General features: G+C 38.8%; 1 pseudogene; it reads left to right on the forward strand.

Annotated features, from left to right (window-relative positions):
- The first annotated feature begins 7085 nt into the window (after nucleotides 1-7085).
- Nucleotides 7086-7184, forward strand: LOC132280387 (small nucleolar RNA R71; annotated as a pseudogene).

Raw genomic sequence — 7184 nt, forward strand, 5'->3', positions numbered from 1 at the left:
GGATTAAACAGAGAACTAAACAAGAAAGTTTCAACTTGGAACAGTTTAACACATGTATATCAGATTCAGTTACAATTAAACTTTTAATCAAGAAAACAGATAACGTTTTTTTTAAAATTATTTTAAACATATAAATCATCCTGAAACTATTTAAGCATGCAAAGAACACGAAGTCTAAGGGAGAGAGTTAAGATAGAACTTGCCTTTGAGACTTTTGTTCAAAATCTCTACACCGTCTTCGAAGGTTCCCGGCAATTCTTACTGAAAATTTCATCTGTTCCTCCTCTGCCTCCACAGACGTGTATAGGTTTATTTTTCTTAAACCTTAAACCACCGTATAAGCCTATTTATAACCTTAAACTATAAACCCTAATCCATGTATAATTCGGCCCATAAGTAATCCTAGGTTAAAATCATGTCGGCTACTTATGTGTATACCAAATATACAACCAACCCTACTGTAACGAGAAGTTTAGCAAACACTTATCTTTAATTAAATAATTTCATATCATTTATATAAAACAATTAAAATTAAAACACCAAATAATAATTTCATTAAAACATCAATATAATTTAAACAATACATCTCAAATAAATCAAATAAAGCAAATAAAAACAATTAATGAAATAAAACAATTAAATAACGCTATTAACCAATTAAAAATGCAGTTAAATAATTAATGAAATTCCAGGACTATCCTTTGTAAATTTAGGGGTATTACAGTCAATGACTCCCAAACAAGACGGCTTTAGGGCATTAGGTGTTCAAATACCCTTACGGACTTACAAGATCAAATCAACTAGGCTACAAATCAACAACCTCCATCTAATCATTTCCCACTTCTCACCTTTTAGGAGAAGTCCTCACTTTTTAATCGCTTTTGCAACTTCTTTTTTTTTTTTTTTTTTTTTTTGTATTCAATTATTAACCTAGAGTTTGGGCCCTTCACCTTTCGGCGCGAGAAATTCAGTATTTGATTAGGCTAGAATCCCGGCTACTTAGTGAAAAGGGGTTGTTATCCACCTTTATCAAGAATGAAAGCTTTCAATGCACTACTAGCCCACTTGGGATATAACCAATTCAATAATCAACAAAGCATGTACCCCACAAATGAATGCTAGTGTGCGCCTGTACTAGTGTAGAATCGTAGAGTGAATCTCAAAACAATCACAAAATCAGGATGACGTGGACCACAAGTGTAAGCAAGATATCAATTTTTCGAAAAATTTACTCCTAAATGGCATCCACAAGGCATACAAGGAGTATTGGACTCTCAAGTCGAGCAATTTTTAAATTTTAAACAATATAGTCCTCAAAAGATCAAAATCATAACTAGTATGGACCAATCATATAAAATCTCTCAAATACACAAGTCATGCTTAAAATTTTGAATTTAAAAACAAACACTGCAAAGCACCATTCCCCCTAACTTAAATGGCACAATGTCCTCAATTTGCAAAGAGAACAAAAGGAAAGAAAATACCAGTGCAATTAAGGCAAAGAATGGTTGGGACAGAAGTATCCAAAGTGGGTGGCATAGCCCCCCCAAACTTGGGATTAACTGTGGTCCTGAAATTTAGCACTTGGATAAATTCATCAGATAACAAAAGGGATAATAACAGTGTACAGTGGTCATACAAGTGTAAATGGGATAGCAACTAAAAATTAGAGAAAGGTAAAAGGGTGATCCTGAAAATTTTGGGCAGTACTCTCTCTCACTGAAGTCATTAGAATGCACCTGATGGAGTCAAACAGATAGCTATAAGAATATAAAAATATGACATCCATAAAGAAATCATATATAAACAAAGAATAAAGTACAGTACATCCAGTATTAGAGTCAACAGACACGGCTGCAAAAATAGTATAACAGTATCAAAAACATGATGAGATCACAGATATATGAGATGACAGTAGAAAATAGATAGAGAGATCTGGAATTAGAGGTATGACTGGTAGGTCGCATTCCGCGGATGTCTCTGGATAGATCTATGAATGCGGTCATGACATCCGTATGGAGGGTAACAATATCAGCTCTAATGGAGACAGCATCCACTCGGAGAGAGACCGTGTCGGCGTGGATAGATACTACAGTATCCTCCAAAGCCTGGAGTCGCTCTCCAAAGCCTGGTGTCTGTGTTGGAGCCTCAGGTACCACTGGAGCAGGAGAATAATGATCTTGAGCCTACTCCTCATCGTGAATGGATGACCCAACTGGAGAGTGTTGTTCTGCGTCCTCTGCAGGCTGCTCCAAATCAATGTCCATATGTACGGCAACCGGATCGACTGGTATGTCGTCCATTGCCGGGTCTGCTGCTGCTGCCATCTCCTCTGCCTTTAAATCCTCTGCTGCCTCGACAGCATCATCCTGAAGGCTCTTGATAAGAGCGTTGTAGCTCTTATCCCAGTCCTTCTTTTCGAACGAGGAGGACCCAGTCTCAGGACACTCTCGTGGCTGGAAAGGATAGTGCTGATCACATAGGATCTGGGTGATGAGGTGGCCGAATGGGAGACACTTAGCCCTTTTGGGCCTCTTCTTGCTAATGTAGTCATCATAGAGCTTCCTCATCACACTCCAGATAAGCGCTGGGATAGATAGCCAATGCCTTGAATAGAATGCGTACAAAGCTGTCAAAAAGTCGCCTCTCCGCTGTATCTTATGGCAGGCCATGAAGATGTTGCGGAACAAGACAGAGTCGAAGAACCACAGGTCATCTGGAAGATAGGTCCGGGTGGCGTAGGTCTTGCCACCGGCATAGTGACCTGTGAGTAAAAAGGTCATGTCTGCATATGTAGGCCTATAGAAAGTAGGATATGTGTCCTGTAGCTCTGGAGGGCAGTGATGTGGACAGTGGTAAGATCTGGACAATGTATCCACTGTAATAGAAATCAAATGACCATTAATGGTGGTCCTCAGCTCCGCCGTGTTACATGGGGCAGGCCAGAGGTTCTGGAAAAACATCCGTACTAGCCTCGGGTACACCGGGTCTGTAACAGGGGCAAGAATAGCTGTAAGGCCTCTCCGTAATATATCATCATATGCTGATCGGGTAAGTACCAATCGGGAAAAGAAGTCTGTATCGAAGACCGACTCGTCTGCCACTGAAAGGCGTAAATATCTACGTAATGGTTGGTCTAACTCCTGGGCTAGCTGAGCCAGCTGAGCTAATGGAGGGGAAAGATGCTCATCCTCAGCTGAATGAGAATGAGATGCTTCAGAATCAGAGTGTAATCTGCTGTCAGAATGGGGAGACTGTATGGGCTCCGCTGGTTTCTCCTGTATAGGGTCCTGGGCATGAGATGGACCTGCCTCGTCATCCAAACTCTACCTGCCCCTGCGGTGATAGTGTCCGCGAGCTACAGTCTTGACCCTAGCCATGGCCTGTAAAATAATTGAAAACTTACAAGGGAAGTCAGTGCCAGAAAGCACAAAATAGAATCATGTATGTCAAGTAAGATAGACAAAACAGATAAATGATATGAATCTATGGAAGTGGCAGGATGTGAACATGCTAAGCAGTATAAGTGTAAAATGCATCCAATGTGGAAAATCACAGGCATTGGGCATGAATGAGATAACATGGATACAAGATAAGATGCATGAAATGTGTATATGAAATCTGTGAAGTTCGATTGATCACAAAAAAATGTGAGATCGATCTCACATGATCGATCTGAAAAACTAAGAAACTAAGTTCGATCTATCTCACTAGATTGATCTAAGAAATAGGTTCGATCGATAGAACTGTGCGAAGAACATGAGTAGTCACAGATCTGTGACGTGGATGGCATGAGACCTTCACGAACAAAGTCGTGGGCCCATCAACACAACAAAATATCAATCCTAATCACTTAATAAGGCCCATACTCTAAAAATCGAAACAAATCCCAAAATATATACAACCATGTATACATATATATACATATATATAGTAAGAGCTTCAAACTTCATCAAAGGAGATTTTCAACATTAAAATAGCTTAGATCTAGCATTTAAAACATATATGCATCAAATCGAAGCTTGAAATCACAAGAGATGGTGGTTCGAATCTTACCTAAAACTACAGAAAAGATGAGGTTCGAAGAGAAGTCGAGATCCGAGATCCAAGAGGAGAGAGAGAGAGATTCGGGATAAAGGGAAATCGCTGGAGTCTTGCCGGAGATGGAGAAGAGTGAATACGCAGCGGCAACGAGGGATAGGGCTTGGAAGAGGGTTAGATCGATCTGTGAAATCGATCTTCAAACCCTCAGGTTCATTTTTAAAAAAACATTCCCTTGCCAGTTCGATCAATCGTACTAACATCGATCTCTCCTCAAAGTATTTTTGAATTTTTTTTTTTAGAAAATAAAATAATAAAAAAATGACAATAAAAATTAATAAAATATTTTTTGAAATTTTTGAAATTAAGAAATTAAAACAAAGTCAAAGATAGTGAGATGAAGAATAGAGATCGATCTGAACAAAATGGTCGATCGATCTGACAAAGAGCTGAAATATTCAGGTTTTTTGGTTCAAAATTTTTCTAAGTGTTGGAACTCAAGATCGATCGAACTTAAAGTTTGGATCGATCTAAGGACTTATGATCGATCTGAGAACAAATTCGATAGATGGGACAGGGAGGTGATTTGGATGCAGGTTGAATGCAGATCGAAAATTTTCTAAGTGTTGGATGCAGGTTGAAGTTCGATCGATCGAATCCTCCCTTGAGTTCGATCAAACTTATGCAAAATGCTCAATTTCAATATAAAAGTGTATGCAGTCCTAATCACAGTTCCTAGCAATATATATGAACCCAAAACCAATATCTAGACTTCACAAGAATTGAAATCAAAGATAGAAATGAGAGAAGGAATAGGGTTTTGACACCCTACGAAATGTCTTGCTAGTCTTTAACGTCTCTAGCAAGACGTTGGGCTCTTTTAGTTTGGATTATACATCTTGTAGTGCATCCCCTCCTCAATGGGGTGATAAGTGCTTTGAACTCCATCCAACAAATGGTTCTTTAAGGAACTTGTTGGATTGAGCTCAAAAGACGTTTTCGGTCCTTGGTCAAAACAATCTTTGGGCTTCCACGCCCTTTCAAAACAAGATTTTGAAACAACTTTTTTGGGTTTCAAGGTTGAAGATGGACTTTTTGAAACTTTGGTCTCACACAAAAACTCGATTCCTTCACATTTGAGGTCATGACATTTCTCTACAACATTAATCTCTTTATGTTTGTCAAACGAATTGGGGGTTGGATTAAAAATATTTAACTTTACCTTCATGTGGCCAAATGAAATCTTCATTATCCCCGTCCTACAATTAATGTTGGCATTCACGATTGCCAAGAAAGGATGGCCAAGGATAACGGGAATTTGGCTCTTAGGATTTGGGACCGGTTCCGTGTCAATGACAACGAAATCAACGGGAAAGAAGAATTTATCAATTTTAATCAAGACGTCCTCAATGATACCCCGAGGCTTTTTAATTGATCAGTCGGCAAGTTGCAAAACTACCGACGTCGGTTTCAAGTCTCCTAAGCCTAATTTGACATATACCGAGTATGGAAGAAGATTAACACTTGCTCCTAGGTTAAGAAGAGCCTGATTAATGATATGATCACCAACGAAGCATGAAGTAGTAGGTGAACCAGGGTCCTTAAACTTTGGAAGAGTGTTATGCTGCAAAATTGAGCTTACTTGCTCGGTTAAGACCACTTTTCTAGGTGCTTGGCTTTTGTTCTTCCGCCTTTGGGTGCACAAGTCTTTCAAGAATTTCGCATAAGCCGGAATTTTTTGATTGCATCCAAAAGTGGAAGATTGACTTTCACTTGCTTAAACACATTCATGATTTCATTTACTTTGGCCTTTTGCTTGTCATTTGAAATGAATCTTTTTAAGGCATCCGAAAATGGAGCTTTTGGCTCAAAAACTTTTTCGAAAATTTTCTTTGAAGTCTCTTCAACATAAGAAATTTTCAAATCATTTTGTAAATTTCTCTTTTCAAAATCACTTTTCAATACATTTTCATTTATATGGTCATGCACATGCAATGAAGGAGGAATATGATATGAAACAGGACGGGTGTTAACTTTTGGTTGCACCGGTTCACTCTCTTCATTGGACATACCCACTTGGTTGTCCACAACCTTTCCACTTCTCGAGGTGGTCACCGCATTGACATACTCTATTGTGTGACCTTCCGATAAAGAGTGAGCCTCCACAACACATTGTTGCTTTTGTGGGACTATTCAAAGGCATTTTTTCTTTCTCTCTAGCATTTAAAGTGCTAACTATTTGCCCTACTTGGGTTTCTAGCTTAGCAATAGATTGAGAGTGAGAATGAAGTAATTATGTGTTTGCCTCTAAAATGCCCAAAGCGGTCAAAACTTTCTCTTCAAAAGCAGGACTTCTAACATTTCCTTGGGAATACGATGGTTGATTAGGAAAATGAGAATTAGAGAATTGGTTTCCTTGTGATTGGTATGATGATCTAAAACCTTGGGAACCTTGGCTTTGTAGTGGAGGTGGAATGTATTTCCCTTGAAAATCGCCTTGGGAAGGGTTTGAGCCATCCCCTTGGTTTTTCCAAGAGAAATTCGGGTGATTCCTCCAACTAGGATTGTAATGATTGCCATAATGATTGTTCCTTTGATTAGCAAAAATAGCATTTGCTTGTTCATGATGTTCACTTTGCACATCTCCACGGGGACAGTTGGAAGTAGAATGTAAAACACTTGAACAAGTCATACATGTCTCATTAGATGCATGATGAGAATGGTTAGGGAAGGAAGATACTTGATTCACCGAGTTTTGGTTGATCAAAAATTGATCAAACCTTTGAGATAATGATTTCATTTCGGCGGCAATTTCATTGGAGTGGTCGACTTGATGTAAGCCAACACTCTTCCTACCACTAGAATTTCTACCATTCTTCGAAGATAAAGTACGATGCAAAGAATTTTCACTCATGCTCTCATAAAGAAGCCACACGTCATTCTCATGCCTATCAATGTAAGAGCCACCCATGGAAGCATCAATCATACCCTTGTAATTATTCGATAAGCTCTCAAAGAAATATTAAACTAATTGCCATTTGGGCATTTCATGATGTGAACACTTCCTAAGTAATTCATTAAAGCGTTCCCATGCCTCATGAAATATTTCCCCATCCCCGTGTTAAAATTCCTTAATTGAAGTT

Source organism: Cornus florida, unplaced genomic scaffold, assembly GCF_030987335.1.
Source record: "Cornus florida cultivar Cherokee Brave unplaced genomic scaffold, ASM3098733v1 CherokeeBrave_3.0.0_Hap2_Chr10, whole genome shotgun sequence".
NCBI classification, from domain to species: Eukaryota; Viridiplantae; Streptophyta; class Magnoliopsida; order Cornales; family Cornaceae; genus Cornus; species Cornus florida.